The 19,692-nt window shown below is 37.6% G+C and overlaps 1 protein-coding gene across 1 annotated transcript in view; it reads right to left on the bottom strand.

Moving 5' to 3' along the window:
- The window catches only part of SEL1L2 (SEL1L2 adaptor subunit of SYVN1 ubiquitin ligase), a 105,099-nt gene that overhangs the window by 77,471 nt on the left and 7,936 nt on the right, over positions 1–19,692 (bottom strand). Inside the window, exon 3 of the mRNA XM_081097750.1 lies at positions 2,978–3,033. The gene's annotated coding sequence lies outside the window, so the exon portion shown is untranslated. The remainder of the gene's footprint in view (positions 1–2,977; positions 3,034–19,692) is intronic.

Below are 19,692 nucleotides of genomic sequence, written 5' to 3'. Positions count from 1 at the left end.
CCTTGGAGCCCCTTGCAAGGATTTCATGCATTGGGCCTCTAGTATACTATATGATTCCACTTACTGGTATATGAGATACTTAGAGTAATCTAATTCATAGAGCTAGAAACTATAATGGTGGTTGCCAGGGGCTGGGAGGAGGCAAGAATTTGAGAGTTTTTGTTTTATAGATATAGAGTTTCAGTTTTGCAAGTTGAAAAGAATTCTGGAGATTGATTGTACAATCATGTACATGTACTTAACACTAATGTATTATACACTTAAAAATGGTTACGAGGGGTAACTTTTATGTTATATATATTTTAACCACAGTATTTTTTTTAAAAGAAAACCTGAATTTTGAAACATAATTGTTCCCAAGGGGTTTTGGAAAAGGGACTGTGGTCCTGTAGTAATGCACCATCAACTCTAAGCCAAGTAAGAAGACAAGTGAATATCTGAGGGGAACGATGAGCAGTAAAAGAAGTAAATGGATTTACGATCCAGTGATGGAGTATCCTAGAAAGCACCAAGTGGTCAGCAGAGACTTGGAAACTTGAAGTTTTAATTTAGAAAATGCATAGTTTAGGTTATGGAAGTAGAGAGGAGGGTATAGTTATCAGAGCAAAAATATCTAAACAATGAAAATGAGGGGCTAGGTCCTAGCCAGGTAGCTCAGGTGGTTAGACCATCGTCCTAATATGCCAAGGTTGTGGGTTCAACCCCCTGTCAGGGTACATACGAAAATCAACGAATGAATGCATAAATAAGTGGAACAATAAATCAATGTCTTTTTCTCTTTCCCTACCTCCCTCTCTCTCAAACCAATCAATAAAAATAATTAAAATAAAGAAAATGAGTGGTTAGGATTCATGGATACTGAAATTTCCAGAGCAGAGAGAAACAGATAACATAGTTGGGAAGAAAGACCATAAGTAACTTCTGTACTTATCTTCTATTACTCTCCCAATGAGAATGTGGCAATAAGAAGGGAGGATAACCACCCACTCAGGACCAACATAATTTGGTTGTGGGAGAAAATGTTTGAGAGGGCTACAGGGAAAGTTTTCATGAGACAACTAGATTTACTAGATTCAGTTAAAATGAAAGCTAAGGTAACACTTAGAGAAGTATGATACCAGGATGGATGATTATAAAAGAAGAAGAAGAGTCCAGGGGATGGAGAATCTACCCATCTTATAACCACATCTTGAGGAAATGATAGTAGCATATTTAATTAAATCAGTAAACCTATTTTATCTTTCAGATGTTATTGGGCAGGCATTACATATGACAAGATATCAAGAGCCCACGAGGGAAAGCAAGGTGACCTGATAAAGCTGATGTCCCTTCAGTCTCCACCTGCCTTAGGACAAACTGAGCTTTATGCCACGATCAAATTTATTTCTGTACATAATAATCCCACCGTTAATTATGGGATGTCATGGTTATGATAACTGAAGATGAGCTAAATTTGGAGCGATTTAGAAAATGTTGCAATGTAGAAAGGAGTTTTTGATTTACATAAACTTTTTAATTTGAAGTTTAGTCCTTTAATCTTTTTTTTTTTTATTGATTTTTTACAGAGAGGAAGGGAGAGAGATAGAGAGTTAGAAACATCGATGAGAGAGAAACATCGATCAGCTGCCTCCTGCACATCACCCACTGGGGATGTGCCCGCAACCCAGGTACATGCCCTTGACCGGAATCGAACCTGGGACCCTTGAGTCTGCAGGCCGACGCTCTATCCACTGAGCCAAGCCGGTTTTGGCAAGTCCTTTAATCTTGATTTAATATTTATTCATTAATTGAATAAACATTTGTTGACTGCCTCCTATGTGCCTAGCACTATTCTAGTTGCTAGGATAACCACAGTGAACAACACAGACAAAAACCCCTGCTCTTATGAGTTTATATTCTAATGGAAGGAAAGTGACAACAAACATAACAAAATATGGTATGTACAGCCCTGGCTGGTTTGGCTCAGAGAATACAGTGTCGGCCTGCGGACTGAAGAGTCCCAGGTTTGCTTCCGATCAAGGACACATGCCCAGGTTGTGGGCTCAATCCCCAGTAGGGAATGTGCAGGAGGCAGCCAATCAATGATTCTCATCATTGATGTTTCTATCTCCCTCTCCCTCTCCCTTCCTCTCTGAAATCAATAAAAATATATTTTAAAAATATGGTATGTACATAGTGGTAATTCTGAGAGAAAAAATACAGAATGGAAGGGAGATAGAAGGTGTCATGATAAGGTTTTCAATTTTAGAAGAGTGATTGCAAATTTACAGTGTGTTAAGGGACAGACTCTCCAAAAATATAACATTTGAGCAAAGACCTAAAGAGGTGAGGGAAGGGAGCCACATGATATCTGGATTCAAGGGCATTTCAAGCAGAAAGAACAGAAAGGTGAGTGCATGCCTGAGGTTTCTGAGGATCAGCATAGAGAGTATGTCTAGAATGGTATGAGTAAGGGAGATAGTAGTAAAAGGATGTTAGAGATAAATGGTGCAGACCAAGTCTAATAAGCAAGACTCTGGTTTGACTGAGATGCGAAGCCACTAAAAGGTTTCAAGTACAGGAATGATTTCAACAACTTACAGTTACAGAATTATTGTGGGTGCTGAGTTGAGCATAGACTGACAATGTTGAATTCCTTACTTCCAAAATGCCAGAAAACATTATGAAGTTAATAAAGTTTAAAAAGCATCTGTGACTCTGTTAGCCAGACTGGCCTCTGTCCTTTTCATTTTAAGATTTAGGCCCTCTGACAGGTCATGGCTTATGAGAATGCTTGTCTTATCTTTTCACAGTAGAATGGGTAAATATTTGTTTAATGGATGAATATAAAATACTGATTGAGAATGAAAAAAATAAGAACAGAAACAATAGGCAAGAATTACTTGTGTACGAATTCTGAGAAGGCCAAATTAATACTAACAGTGCCTATTGCCCAAATTTTGTATTAGAAAATATAATGATTTAGCAAAATATTTACCTGTGTGGTGACATTCCTTTGTTTTTGCTTTTTATTATGTCTTTCTGCTTCAATATCTACAATATAGAAAACATTTCTATAAAATTTGAAAACATCAAAAACTTTCACTAAATACAATTTCCTGTTAAAAAACGTTCTAATTTTTAGAACTCTAAGAATAATAGTTGAAAAATAATGTGCAATTTAAATAATGTGTTTAATTCCTTCACTGATATTTTTTAATTATTTTTTCTCCTTTTTTATTTTCTTTTTTCCCCTTAAATACACCAGAGATGATATTTAATCAAGCATTTTGGAAGAGTTCTACAAATAACAGAATTAATCACAATAATGGAAAGCTTTCTGAGTTAGAACTTAATTTAAGTGTATCTATGTAAATAAATGCTATTTATTAATAGAGATATTAAAATGGAGAGAAATGCAATCTTTTATATTTTCATAGATTTATATGTCAGAGAGATGCTAAAAATTAATATAGTTGAATGATATAAATATCTGAGAAAAGTAGACTAGAATAATTACATCAGGCTTCAAAACAATTGAGAAAACAATTTTCACAAGCAATTTAATGAATCTTTTTATAAAGACTAGAATATATGCCAATAGAATATATGGCATATATTCTATATAGAATATATGTCATCTTTAGTATATTTCATTTCTGCATAGTACTTAAAAGCTTTTAACTTACATATTTAGATAAGGAAATCTTTGAAAACCTGGTATAACAGAGTAATACATCATAGCATGTCAACTTAATCACTGTATTAGGACTGATCATTTTAATTACTGAAAAATTATTTGATGCTCAGTATAAACGACCCAATATATTTCCTGAAGTAAAACATGCATGAATATCATACACTCACATTTTACAAACTGAAGAATTTAACTCAAGACAAATATGAGGTAGTCAAAATATTCTATTTCCCAAAATCATGAGTTTGTACTTTAAGAGCAGATTATAAATTTTCAAATGTTTCCTTTGTATTATATTTATTAATTTGTTATGTTTTATTCTTTCTCTCACTTGTGAGTTAATACTTGGCCTCATAATTCTGTCTGTTCCATTTACTTTGTAAGCCAGACCTTATAGAAACTATCCCAAAATGTTTGATATTTAGTCCTTTGTCAAACTGGAGTAATTGGCAAATTCTAAATAAAAATTCAATAACTGCATGTTGACAAATGCTTTAATATCAAGCATATAAAAAATTTAAAAAGATTATGTATATTTCACACTATTAAGTACATTAAAAAATGTTCTTTAGGTTCAGGTTATAAAATAAATTACACCAGAATAAGATTTTTATTACAAATGAAACTTTGTCCCAAGATTGATAAGTGATCATTTTGGATTCTAATTGTCAGAAGTAAAATAGCATCATGGTTCATCATGTGGCCTATGAGTCAAATAGGCCTCTGTTCTAGTCCTGATGTTGTACCTACTTCACTTATTTATGGTATCAAATGAGATAATCTATGTAAAATATATAGAACAATACTTAACACATGTTCAGTGTTTAATAAATGTTATACATATTACTAAGATTATTATATGAGGTCCACTTTGTTAAAGGATTTAAGATGCCTTCAAGATAATAATGTATGTAAATTAGTATTTTAAAAGGGACTGTGGCAAATAAAGCATTATTAGAGACTTAATACGTTAGAAGTTAATGGTTTGCCTATAATAAGACTTTTTTCTCAATTAAAGTATTTTCTTCAAAACAAATTACTTAGCCTAATTACATTTGTACTAGAGTCCCGGTGCATGAAATCTGTGCCCTGCAGGGATGGGGGCGTTCCTCAGCCTGGCCTGTACCCTCTCGTAGTCTGGGACCCCTCCAGGGATGTCTGACTGCCAACTTTGGCCCCATGGGATCAGGCCTAAGCCCGGAGACAGACAGCTCTCTCGCAGTCCAGGACCTCTCGCTCCTTACCATCTGCCTGTTCGCTTCTTACTGCTCGGCTTGCTGTTCCTTAGCACTGCTGAGGAGGCAGGAGAGGCTCCTGCCACTGCCGCTGTGCTCGCCAGCCATAAGCCTGGCTTCTGGTTGAGCGGTGCTCCCTTGTGGGAGCACAATGACCACGAGGGGCAGCTCCTGTGTTGAGTGTCTGCCCGTTGGTTAGTGCATATCATAGTGACTGGTTGTTCTGGTCATTCTGCCATAATGGTCACTTAGGCTTTTATTATATAGATGGAATTACCTGATAGTCAATGTGCCCCCCCTGAGGAGTCCCAGATTGTGAGAGGGCGCAGGCCAGGCTGAGGGACCTCACTGATGCATGATCAGGGCCGGGGAGGGACATGGGAGGTTGGCCAGTCGGGGAGGAACTGTGGGAGGGCTCCAGGGTATGTCCGGCCCATCTCACTCAGTCTTGATTGGCCAGACCCCAGTAGCAAGCTAACCTACCAGTCGGAGCATCTACCCACTGGTGGTCAGTGCACGTCATAGCGACTGGTAAACCGGTTGACTGTCTTCTCTCTGGTGGTCAGTGCATGGCATAGCAAGCAATTGGGTGGCCTTAGCATATCATTATCATATTATGCTTTGTTTGGTTGAACCGATGACTGGATTACTTGACACGTAGCATATTAGGCTTTTATTATATAGGATTAGAAATTAGACAGTGTGACTGATATTATAGCCACAGTAAATGTTTAGTAATTTTTAAACTCCATTACTACAACTATAAAAAATAAACTGGAAAAGGCAATGTGATTTGATATATTCCCATCTACACTAATAAAAGACAAACATGCAAATTGACCATACCTTTGCTATGGCTTAAGCCACGCCCACCAGCCAATCAGAGCGACTATATGCAAATTAACCCAAACAAGATGGTGGCCGGCAGCCATGGAGCTGGAGCAAGCAGGAGGCTTGGTTGCTTCAGTGATGGAGGAAGCCAAGCTTCCCGCCTGCTGCAGCTGGCTCTGAGCTCCACTCAAGGCAACAAAGTTTCAATTATAGAAGATAAATTATCCACAGATATGTGCTTTCAGTCAGCCGTGGTCACGGAGCTGGAGTGAGCAGGAGGATTGGGTTGCCCCTGGCAATGGAGGAAGCCAACCTTCCCACATGCCCTGGCTGGCTCTGAGCTCCACTCAAGGCTACAAAGTTTCAATTATGGAAGGTAAATAAATCCCAGAATAAAAAAAAAAAGAAAGAAAAGAAGGAGAGGCTGGGAGCTTCCATCGCCGGGGGGCTTGGCCAGCCTGAAAATGGCCCTCGGCCCTTCACCCAGGCTGGCCAGGCACCTCAGTGGGGACCCCCACCCTGAAGGGGGTGTGACCAGCCTACAAACAGCCATCAGTCCCTCACCCAGACTGGCCAGGCACCCCTGCAGGACCCCAATCCTGATCTGGGACACCCTTCAGAAAAAACCAGCCGGCCCCCATCCATGCACTAGGCCTCCATTCTATATAATAAAAGGGTAATATGCAAATTTACCCTAACAGCAGAATGACTGGGAATTACTGGTCACTATGACACACACTGAACACCAGGGGGCAAATGCTCAATGCAGGAGCAGTCCCCTGGTGGTCAGTGCGCTCCCACAGGGGGAGCTCTGCTCAGCCACAAGCCAGGCTGATGGCTGCCAGCACAGCAGTGGTGGCGGGAGCCTCTCCCACCTCCTCAGCAGCACTAAGGATGTCCGACTGCAGCTTAGGTATACTCCCTGCTGGTAAGTGGACATCCCCTGAAGGCTGCCGGGCTGCCAGAGGGATGTCTGACTGCCAGCTTAGGCCCAATCCCCCAGGGAGCAGGCCTAAGCCAGCAGGTGGACATCCTCCGAGGGTTCCCAGACTGCAAGAAGGCATAGGCCAGGCTGAGGGACAGCCGCGCCCCACCCCCCCTCCAGTGCACAAATTTTTGTGCACTGGGCCTCTAGTTATTATATAGTCTCCAAAGCAGTGGTTCTCAACCATGGCTGCACATTAGAATCACCTGTGAATCTTTTTAAAATCCTGATTTCTGGGCCTCATCCTCCAGCAATTCTGTTTCTTTGTTATGGGGTGGGGCCACAACATTAGTAACAAAGAAACAGAATTGCTGGAGGATGAGGCCCAGAAGTCAGGATTTTAAAAAGATTCCCAGGTGATTCTAACGTGCAGCCACTGCTCTAAAGTATACAGAAAAATTAAAGTTAGTATGAACAGTATGTATAGACACAGAGAAGAAAGTTTAACGCCCAGCCAGCATGGCTCAGTGGCTGAGTGTCAACCTATGAACCAGGAGATCACAGTTCAATTCCTGGTCAGGGCACATGCCTGGGCTTGTGGGCTGGATCCCCAGAGTGAGGCATGCAGGAGTCAACCAATCAATGATTCTCTCTTATCATTGATGTTTCTGTCTCTCTCTCCCTCTCCCTTCCTTACCTGTTTGGCTTAGTGAATAGAGCATTGGCCTGCGGACTGAAATGTTCCAGGTTCAATTCCTGTCAAGGACACATTCCCCAGTTGCAGACTCGATCCCCAGTAGGGGGCCTACAGGAGGCAGCCAATCAATGATTCTCAATTCTCATAATTGATGTTTCTATCTCTCTCTTCCTTTCCCTTCCTCTCTGAAATCAATAAAAATACTTAAAAAATATAGTTTTTTTTAAAAAAGGAAGTATACAGTATCATTTATATTATAGCAACAGGAGAAAATTATGGCTATCAAATGGAATAAAGTTTGTATTATACACTGGACCAGAAAATCAAACTGTCATTGGTTAAATATTAACATGAAAATGACAAGGCTAACAGCAATCATCAAAGGTGGGATATGTTTAGATAGTAAAATGGGAGGAGGTATAAAAATCTAACTGAAGAAACAAACTCTTTAATAGCTTAAAACATAAAAAGAAGATAAAAGAGCCCTGGCTGGGTGGTCAAGTGGTTCTCAACCTTAATAATGCCACGACCCTTTGATACAGTTTCTCATGTTGTGGTGACCCCCAACCATAAAATTATTTTCGTTGCTACTTCATAACTGTAATTTTGCTACCACTATGAGTTGTAATGTAAATATCTGATATGCAGGATGTATTTTCATTGTTTGCGATCCACAGGTTGAGAACCGCTGGAGAGTGTCAGCTCACGCACCAAAGGCTCACAGGTTTGGTTCCTGGTCAAGGGAAAACATTAAAAAAGTGTTTCTTTTGTAAATTTCAGGCTTTTAAATTTTTTATTGGCTACTGGAAAAAAAATTTCTGCTGCAAATAGTACCTTGAAGAACGCTTTCTCTATCAGTTGAGAAACACTGGTGATTGCTGGAGACCTGGCCAACTGTTTCATTACTTCCCTCTATAATAGATATTTCCATAAATTCCATCACTCTCTATGAAAAGACACAAGTCACTCAGTGCAGGAAGAAAATATTGATCTACTTATGTGAAGTGTTAAAAAATTTCCTTTTTAATTTCTACTTTAGGATATGTTTTATAAGATCAGTAATATATCATCATAATGAATAAATAAGTATAATAAAGTATATCATCAGAAAGGATTGATATACAGTTACCCTTGGAAGGTTTTAATTCAGCTCTAGAATTGTAGCTCTGGCTATAATTATATATCAGCTGCTTTACATAGTTTATATCTAGCCTCCATAACAACCACCAAGACATCGAGCACAGAATATTTGTATTCCTATTTTACTGACGAGGAAACTGACACCAAATGAGAATAAATAACTTGTTCAAGATCATATAGCATTCAAATGCAGATTTGACTCTAGAGCTGTTCCTCTTTCTATTTCACTGTCTCTCCAAACTTTACCAAAGGATTCATAATAGATTGATTTTCAATGGCAAGCTTCTACAATGACATAAACTCCATTGTCTTTACAAAAACTGACTTAGGTAGTAAATTTTATGAAACATTTGCATAATGTGAAACATCATTTTATATACACTAGATTTTTAAATTACTAAAAACTCCATTGAGATGGAGTAAGGAGGAAGCTAGCACTACAGCCCACTGCCTCCAAAGAATTATCCATATGGTTTCAGGTTCATGGAGTGAAGCCATCTGATTCACAGAAAACCCACAATGTTTTTTTAAAGAGCTCTGTTGAAAAAAAAACGCCACTAGCTTGGATTAAAAGAGATCGAGAGCTCAAAATGAAAAATGAAAAGTTTACCTGAGGGCAGACGGTTGTGGATTGTTACAACAATGGCACCCCAGTGAACTCTAACTACCTGTGCTCATATCTGCTGCAGCCACCTTTCATTTCCAATTCCTTCTCTTGGTTGCTCTTAGCATATCTACGACAGTCTGGCATTTTCAAAATAAAGCTTATTATCTCAAGGAAGAACAAAGAAAATATAAAAGGCAATGACAAAGTTTAGTATATGGGGGCAAAAGTAGGTTTATGGTTGTGAGCACACAAAACAGCTTATTCTTGCAGTATTATTTAGTAATTACTGTATTCTTTATTTGTACTACAATAATAAACCAACTTTTTCCCACCTCTGTATACTAACAAATCTTTGGTTCTATGGTACCTCTACTGCATCTGTGGGAATCCTAATCGGTTAGTGTATGCTATATGTTCAAGGCCACTCTGAGCATAGGAATCCTAATCAGGGTGTTCAAGGCCAAGTTGCCATAGGCAGGTACAGGGATGAAGCAAGCTATACACTGCCCAGGTGTGCCTTTCTGTAGCCCAAATACTGAGGTTATTATTTGGCATGAAGCCTCTTTTGTTTGAGCTTGTCTGAGCTTGTATATAAGTTGCCACTGACCAGCCTGTGGTTGGCTCCTGTGTAGATCCTATGTTGGGGGCTGCATTGTAGGGAAGATGTATTCCTGACCAACCGGTGATGGTTGTTTTACTAGGATGGCTCCTGTATAGCTCCTATGTGTGGGGCTATGTTGTGGGGAAGATAATTACTGACCAGCTAGTGTTGACTTTTTTGCTAGGATGGCTCTTGTGTTTGCTACTGTATTAGTAAGGACTGCTTTACTGGATTGCTTTGTCTAATGCTCCTTAGTAGCAAAGGCTACTTGGGCTATAATAAAGACTCTCTTATATACCCACGACTTCTCATGTCTTTTCCATCTGATACCCGGCAACCAAGGAGGTCCAGTCCCGAGCAGAGGGACTCAGACACAACAGTTGGCATAGTCGAACAGGATAAAAGACCTGTGCACCCAACAACTGACTAGCCATATGCTCTTGCACATTTTGGGGCAAAAATTTTATTCTTTCAGTTCATTCCTATCTCTTATTTTGTCCTTTAAGTATTTCTAATTTCTTTTTCATCAAGGGCCTTCCCACTTGTTCTCCAGAACCGATGAATCTTGATGCTTTAAAAAAAATATTTTTTTATTGATTTCAGAGAGGAGGGGAGAGGGAGAAAGAAATAGAAACAACAATGATGGGAGAGAATCATTGATTGGCTGCCTCCTGCACACCCCCCACTGGAATTTGAGCCCACAACTTACATGTGCCCTGACCAGGAATCAAACCATGACCTCCTGGGTCATAGGCTGATGCTCAACCACAGAGCCATATCAGTAGGACAATGCTTTTTTTTGTTTGTTTTTAGAAAAAAATCTCTTCTATCAGGGAAACTGAGGGGTGTACATCATTCTTTCTGATCTGGGAATAATTATCTTCAATCCCAGCACTATAGCCTTGGCTCCAAGGTTGTGGGGGCAGAGTTAAAAAGAAATCTTTAAAAAAACAAGTTTTTCTTGCCTACCACATCTCATTGGCTGGTAAACTATAAAAATTAGATTATAGATACAGTAAATAAATTGCAAATGCCAGTAAAATCACAAAATCAATGAAAAACTAATAAAATGCCACTGTTGGAGTTTCTGTAATCATCATACTGCCAAAACAGCTGGTGGAAAAGTAAATAAATCAATTACTTAGCCATTTGTTCTATATCAGTGGTTCTCAACCTTGGCTGCACATTAGAATCACCTGGGAATCTTTTTAAAATCCTGATTTCTGGGCCTCATCCATACAGAACCACTGTTCTATATGAAAGCAAATATATGAATACTACATTTTAAAATATTTAGATTGATTAAATTTTTTATTTTACATCTGGCTGTTTGATAGCATGTAAGAAATGGCCTGAGGCAAGTAAATATGATTATGCGGTAAATACACAGAGCTATTCACTTGGGAGAATTACAGACTTAGAATAACAAACAGGTGATATGGAGTAAAAAAAAAAAAAAGCACAAAACAAACCTTGTTTCCCATTAGAGCAGCGGTTCTCAACCTGTGGATCACGACCCCTTTGGCGGTCGAACGACCCTTTCACAGGGGTCACCTAAGACCATCCTGTATATCAGATATTTACATTATGATTCATAACAGTAGAAACATTACAGTTATGTAGTAGCAATGAAAATAATTTTGTGGTTGGGTCACAACATGAGGAACTGTATTTAAAGGGCCAGAAGGTTGAGAACCACGGCAGTAGAGGATTCAGGTCTTACTAAATTCTATACTTCAGGGTTTTGAAAATCTTTACATTTAGAATAATAAAAATGTCTGCATGACCTACTCCATAGGTTTGCGGAACATATTTTAAAAATTTTAAAGTATTACACAGATGTTATTTGTTAGTCTATTTTATAAGTGCTAATTAAGCATCTACTATGTGCCAAGTTCTGCAATGAATATGGGAAATAGAAAAAGTAAGTAAAACACAGTCTCTGCATTCAGGTAGTTAACAATCTAGTGAGGGAGTTAAACTAAATTATGAGATTATGATGCATAAGAAAATAAAGGCACAATGTGCCATGAGAAAGGTCTTGGGAAAGTTTTGGAGTATGTAGAACTTGTGATGGACCTTAAAATATAAGCAGGATGTTATGCTGTAGATTTATGGTGGTGATAGGGAAGAAGATGGGATGACAGCCCTTCATGGCAGACAGTCCATCTGCAGAACATACTAAGAAAGACCTGGAAGTGAATTAGGTAAGTATACTGAGTAGCTAATAATTTGAATGGGTTGAAAAAAAAAATGTGTGTAGCAGAGACAAAACAGAAGGGAACTTGGCATCTGATGGCATAGGATTTTTGTGGCTGGATACTTGCAATTTATTCTTTCCTTTTTTGGAGGTAGAAGGTTTAAAAAAAACAGCAAAGGTAACTTAGAATTCCTTGATTTCACAAGTTATTCAAAACAGCACTGGTAATAGCAAGAACATTTCTGAAGTAGGATATTGATTGCCTGTATTGCTAAGGCTCAGCATCCTCTGCAATATGTCCAGGACATGGCCTCTGAACATGACAGTGACCTAAACATGATTGCTAGGGAACTGCTTCTTGACCTATGATTAGTATGAGACTGGTGAGCTACTTGTGGGGTTTTTTTTGTGTGTGTGTATGTGTGTGTTTTCTGCCAAGAAAGAGAGTTGCCAGGTGGATGAGTGTCAGGGGAGAGAGTTGCTATAAATTTTCTTTAAATTAAATTTATTTTTTTTCTAATTATAGAAGTGTATGATAGTGAGGAATTACTGCTAGAAAGAGAAAAAGAGGATAGAGAAACCTTGGATGATCTAGAGCCAGAACTCCTGGCAATACCTTTGCACTGCTTCAGTTATATTACCTTACACTACCTTTAGTCAGCTGCTGAGTTGGTAGGGTGACAGAGAAAAAACACACTATTAATTCTACGTCCATTTTCTAAGCCACACTTTGGAGGTACATTATTCATTCTTTCCATCATCATCAACGACTTTATTCTGAGAATTTACAAACAAACAAACAAAAAAACCAAAAAACAATCTTCTAAAAACTTTCTCTAGATGAATGCAGAGTCAGAGATAATCATATAGTAATTGTATCATCCTTCTCTAAGTGTTTTTATATAGGTAAAATCAAAGTACATTGAGCATTTGAAAAAAAATGAACAGGCAATATGCAAATTTGTAAGGTATATTTGAGTGGAAAAGGACACTCTTTTTTTGCCCTGAGTGTTATAGTAGAGGGGCAGAGAGAAAAAAAGAGTGGGGTTTAAGGGCTGATTTTATGTATGAATCTTAGTTTTTTTTTAGCACTAGCTTGAAAAGCAACTGTTCCTCTCTACACTTCCCTGGGTCTCTGTAGACCTGCAATCAATAAATGATCTGTTGAAAACTCATGTCTGATCCTGCAAATCACCATATTCCAAGAAGAGCTCTGTAATCGTCATCACTGTCTCTACTTTTTCCTCTCCTGTTCACTCCTAAGAATTGAAATGAGGCTCTGTTCCTGCTCCTCCAATACAACTGTCCTGGAAATGTAGATTCCCCAGCTATTAAATCCAGTGCTCATTTGTTGGCCCTTACCTCCCCATTCTCTCTGGCATTTGGCACTACTGGCCATTCCAATCTTCTTGGTACAATCTGACCCTGGACTCTAATGACACTATTCTCTCTAGCCTTGTTATCCATCTACTTCTCTCAGTCCTCACTGCTATTGCTATAATTTAAGTCCTCATTGTTCTTAATTGGGCTATTCAATAGTCACCAGAGTTACACAACTAGAGCCCGTTCACCTCTTTACTGCCAAAGTCAAAGCATAATTCTATTAACGTTCTTCAATGAGTGAATCCTTAAACAACTCCCCATTGCTCACAGGATAAAGTCCAAACTTCATAGCCTGTCTCTGCCTACCACTCCAGCCTCATTAATTGCTGTGTTTTTATATCCTATGCCACAGCAAACTGATATGCTTATTTATAGATCATGCTTTTTTTGTCCTGTGTCTTTGTCACCTTTATCCGGTTTGAAATGTTCTTGTTCTCCTTTCTCTGCTTGGTGAACACCAATGTTTCGAGATTCAACTTATGCCATTTCTTTTATGAAGTCTTTCTGATCAATTGTTCACTCCCTCATTTGTGCCCTATAATACCTCAATACTTCTATTTTAATAATATCTACAAAACCTTACAATTAATAAAACTGGTTTACCTGTTTTTCTCATCTAGACTCTAAACTACTCGAGGATAAGGACTATGTCTTAGATGGCCTTGTATCCCCAATATACATTGGCACATAACTTTTATTAAATATGTCTTTTAACCCTACAACTCAATGACTTTTAGGATATTCACAGATTTGTGCAATTATCACCACAACTTTAGAACATTTTCATTACCTTCAAAGAAATTCCTTAGTCATCATCTCCTCAATTCCCCTATACTTCTGAGTCCTAGGTAACCACTAATTAAATTTTTATCTTCTGGATTTGCTTATCCAGAATATTTCATATACATGAAATCGTACAATATATGTCTTTTTATGTGTAGTTTTTTCTCTCAGCATAGTGTTTTTAATGCTCATCCATTGTACTCTGTTTCTTTTTTTTGCTAATATTCCATTGCACAGATATACCAAATTTTATTTATCCATTCATCAGTCGGTATACATTTGGTTTTTCCTTTCTTTCTGGCTACTACCTATAAGGCTGACGTTTGTGTACAAGTTTTTTTTGTATGAAAATAGGTTTTCAATTTTCCTGGGCATATACCTAGCAGTGGAATTTCTGGATCACACAGTAATTCTATGTTTAATCTTTTGAGAAACTATCAGGTTATTTTCCAAAGTATTGCACCATTTCTTAAAAATAAATAAATAAAATGAGGTGAAATTCATAGCATATAATTAACCATTCCAAAGTGCACAAGTGACATTTAGTGCATTAACAATGTCGTACAACCACAATCTCTCTCTAGTTTGAAAACTTTTTCATTACCCCAGAAGTATACTCTGTACTCATTAAATAACTCCCCATTCCCCTCTCTCCAACCCTTGATAAGAAGCTGCTTTCCTTCTCTATGGATGTGGTCTTTTGTATCTGGCTTCTTTCACTTATAATGTTTTTGAGGTCCATCCATCTTGTAGTATGTATCAGTACTTTGTTCCTTTTTATGGCTGAATAATATCCCATTGCACATATATACCACAATTTGTTTACCCACTCAGTCATTGATGAACATTTAGGTTTCTTAAACCTTTTAATTCTAATAAATAATCAATAATAATAAAAGCATAATATGCTAAATAGACCTGACAGCCTTCCAGACAAAGCCGCCATGGTGGGGGCCGAGGCAGAGGTGGCCTCTGTGGTGGGTTGGGGCCGAGCCCCTTGCATGAATTTCGTGCATTGGGACTCTAGTGGTGTGTTTTGTTTTTTTTTATAAACATCTGTGTACATGTTTTCTGTTTGGACATATGCTTTCATTTCTTTTTTTTTTTTTGTTTTTTGTTTTTTTTATATTTACTAACCTTTTATTTTTTTTTTTATTTTTATTTTTTTTTATTGCTTAAAGTATTACAACGGGTATTACATATGTGTCCATTTTATCACCCCGCCCTAGACAGTCCCCTAGCCTCCCCTATCCCCCAGTGTCTCATGTCCATTGGTTATGCTTATATGCATGCATACAAGTCCTTTAGTTGATCTCTTACCCCCCTACCTCCTGCCCCCCAACCCTCCCCGGCCTTCCTGCTGCAGTTTGACAATCTGTTTGAGGCTGCTCTGCCTCTGTATCTATTATTGTTCAAAAGTTTATAATGGTCTCTATTATCCATGAATGAGTGAGATCATGTGGTATTTTTCCTTCATTGACTGGCTTATTTCACTTAGCATAATGCTCTCCAGTTCCATCCATGACGTTGCAAATGGTAAGAGTTCCTTCCTTTTTACAGCAGCATAGTATTCCATCGTGTAGATGTACCACAGTTTTCTAATCCATTCATCTACTGATGGGCACTTAGGCTGTTTCCAGATCTTAGCTATGGTGAATTGTGCTGCTATGAACATAGGGGTGCATATATCCTTTCTGATTGGTGTTTCTGGTTTCTTGGGATATATTCCTAGAAGTGGGATCACAGGGTCAAATGGGAGTTCCATTTTCAGTTTTTTAAGGAAACTCCATACTGTCTTCCATAGTGGCTGCACCAGTCTGCATTCCCACCAGCAGTGCACAAGTGATCCTTTTTCTCCACATCCTCTCCAGCACTTGTCGTTTGTTGATTTGTTGATGATAGCCAGTCTGACAGGTGTGAGATGATACCTCATTGTTGTTTTGATTTGCATCTCTCGGATGATTAGTGACTTTGAGCATGTTTTCATATGTCTCTTGGCTTTCTGAATGTCCTCTTTTGAAAGGTGTCTATTTAGGTCCTTTGCCCACTTTTTGATTGGATTGTTTATCTTCCTTTTGTTGAGTTGTATGAGTTCCCTATAAATTTTGGAGATTAGGCCCTTATCAGATATGACATTGGCAAATATGTTTTCCCACACAGTGGGTTTTCTTGTTGTTTTGTTGATGGTTTCTTTTGCTGTGCAGAAGCTTTTTATTTTGATGAAGTCCCATTTGTTTATTTTCTCTTTAGTTTCAAGTGCCCTAGGAGCTGTGTCAGTGAAGAAATTGCTTCGGCATAATGGACATATGCTTTCATTTCTCTTGGGTTTATACATAGCAGTGGAATTGATGGGCCATATGATTATCCTATGTTAACATTTTGAGGAACTGCCAAACTTTTTCTACAGTGGCTGTATCATTTTACATTCTTATTAGCAATGTATGAGCATTCCTATTTCTCCATATCCTTACCAATGCTTATTTTCCACTTTTTAAATTATACCCATCTAATGGGTGTGATGTGGTATCTCATTGTGGTGTTGACTCTCATTTTTAAAATGACCAATGATTTTGAGTATCTTTTCATGCATTTGATAGTCACTTGTATATCTTCTTTGAATAAATATCTGTCCAGTTCCCTTGCACATTTAAAAAATTGGGTTGTCATTTTTTTGATGAGTTATAAGTGTTATTTATATATTCTGAATATTAAACCCTATGGGATATATGATTTGCAAAAATGTTCTCCCATTCAGTGGGTCATCTTTTCAGTTTCTTGATAATGTTCTTTGAAGCATAAAAGTATTTATTTTTGATGATATCCAGTTTATCTATTTTTTTTCTTTCTTTCTTTTTTTTTTTTTTTTGCTTGTTCTCTGGTAGCACATGTAATCCAAGGATACAAAGATTTATGCCTATGTTTTCTTCTAAGAGTTTTTCAAGCTTTAGCAAGTATATTTAGATCTTTGACCCATTTGAATTAATTTGTGCACATGGTGTGAGGTTTGCATCCAAATTCATTCTTTTGCACTTGGCTCTCCTGGTGTCCTCATTATTTTGTTGAAGAGATTATTCTTTCCCTTTCCCACTGAGTTGTCTTGGCATCTTTTCTAGAAAATCAACTGATCATAAATGTGAGGGTTTGTTTCTGAACTCTCAATGCTATTCCACTGATCTACATGTCTATCCTCATGCAAACTCTACACTGTCCTGATTATTGTACCTTCGTAGTAAGTTTTGAAATTGGAAAACATTCATTTTCATAAGAATTTTCCTACAATTTTGTTAATATCTGCAAAGAAGTCAACTGGGATTTTGATAGGGATTTATCAAATCTGTAGATCCATTTGGATAATATTACCATATCAAGAATATTAAGTTTTTCAACCCATGAACATGGGAAGTATTTTCATTTATTGGGGTTTTAACTTCTTTCTTTAAAAAAATATTTTTATTGATTTTTACAGAGAGGAAGGGAGAGGGATAGAGAGTTAGAAACATCAATGAGAGAGAAACATCGATCAGCTGCTTCCTGCACACCCCCTGCTGGGAATGTGCCCGCAACTAAGGTACATGCCCTTGACCAGAATCGAACCTGGGAACCCTTTAGTCCGCAGGCCTATGTTCTATCCACTGAGGTAATCCTGTTAGGGCAAGGGTTTTAACTTCTTTGAACAATTTTGCAGTCATTAGTGTATGAACTTTGCACTTCTTTTGTTAAAGTTATTCCTAAGTACGTTATTCTTTTTGATGCTATTGTACATAGAAGTGTTAATTTCATTTTTGTTTTGTTCATTGAGATCACATAGAAATGAATTTTTATATATTGATCTTTTATCTTGTGACTCTGCTGAACTTATTAGTTTTTATAGTTTTTTAGTGGATTCCTTGGGATTTTTAAATATAAGATCATAACATTAGAGAATAGAGATAGTTTTACTTTTTTCTTTTCAATTGATGGTTTTTATTTATATTTCTTATCTAATTGCCTTGGCTAGAACCTCTAGTCCAATGTTAAATAGAAATGTCAAGAGTGGACATACTTGTTTTATTCCTGATCTTAGGAGGAAAGCATTCATCTCTTACCATTAAATATATTAGGTGTGGTTTTTTGAGGATGCCCTTTATAAGGTTTGAGGAAGTTTCTATTCTCTGTCTATTATGTGTTATTTTTTTTAAACAAAGGGGCGCTGAATTTTATCAAAAGCTTTTTTCTGCATCAATTGAGATGATCATGTAGTCTTTATCCTTTATTCTATTGATGTGGTGTGTTACATTAATTAATTTTTGGATTATACCAACCTTTATTTCCTGGGTTAAATGCAAATATTTCTTAAATTGAATTCATGGTGATTAACTTATCTGAGGATTGGGTGAAAGTTAATCCAATAAATGGCCTCAGAAACAAGGTTGAAAAATAATTTCCATTGCAAGACAATAACTAGTTAGGAAACATGGAAAGTAGAGTTATTATTATAAAAAATCCAAGAAGATTATATGAATATAAATTTATTACAATTTACCACCCTTTGAGTCCTTTATTTGTCCTTTACAGTCCCAGAACTAGATCTTCATGGTATTTTAGATTTAATAAAACTTAATGATTACAAATATCCCTATACTATAAAAATGACTTTAATGCTTTCCTCATACACTTGCTCAATCTATCCTCCCAACTCACTCACTCTCTCTCCCCTCTATCTCTGATACACACACACACACTCACACAAATGTCCTTCTCAAGTATTATCCTAAATGAGAGTATAATTACTATCAACCATTACTGAATATTCAAAAATGGTGTTAATTGGGAAAACAGTGAGGTTACTTCTGATTTAAATAACCTGATAAAGGAAAGTACTGTTAAAGGAAAAGAGACTCACATAGAATAAAAAGGACAGAAAAACTTACTTTTAATTGTGACCCCAAGAATTATCAATATCTCTATTAATAGGGACAAGAGCTTCATCTTCTAAGTAGCTCCTCCTCACTATAGCACAAGCAGAACTATGTGGCTGGCCTACAGCTTCTTTATAGTTTTGGTGTATAGGGGGGATGGGTGGTGGTGGTGTCAGGACTTGGTTGCTAAGCAACCATTTCTTTACTCTTTGGCCAATGAGCTGCCAGGAAGTTTCTTTCAACCAGGAATAAAGGCAGGTGCTGGAAGAGCAGGCTGTGGGAAGGAATCATATCTAGTTTGCTACTCCTTTGGCAGGAGATAAGGGGTAGGCTTGAAATAGACAGTTGCTCTTTGAAACTGAAGGAAGGTGAATAAGTCCAATTTGTCCACACTAATATTCATGTTCAGAGTTGCTGAAAGTTTTTTAAAAAATTCTTTATTGTTTAAAGTATTACATATAGTATTACATATGTCTTCTTTATCCCCCATTGACCTCTCCCTGGCCGCCCCACCCCCCAGCACATGCCCTCACCCACCTAGTGTCTGTGTCCATTGGTTATGCTTATATGCATGCATACAAGTCCTTTGGTTGATCTCTTACCCCTCCCCCCACCTTCCCTCTGAAGTTTGACAGTCTGTTAGATGCTTCTATGTCTCTGGATCTATTTTTGTTCATCAGTTTATGTTGTTCATTATATTCCACAAATGAGTGATA

This window comes from Myotis nattereri (assembly GCF_964212035.1).
Source record: "Myotis nattereri genome assembly, chromosome: 8".
Lineage (NCBI taxonomy): Eukaryota > Metazoa > Chordata > Mammalia > Chiroptera > Vespertilionidae > Myotis > Myotis nattereri.
The sequence above is the reverse complement of the archived record's forward strand: the minus strand, read 5'-3'. Positions and strand labels throughout refer to the sequence as shown.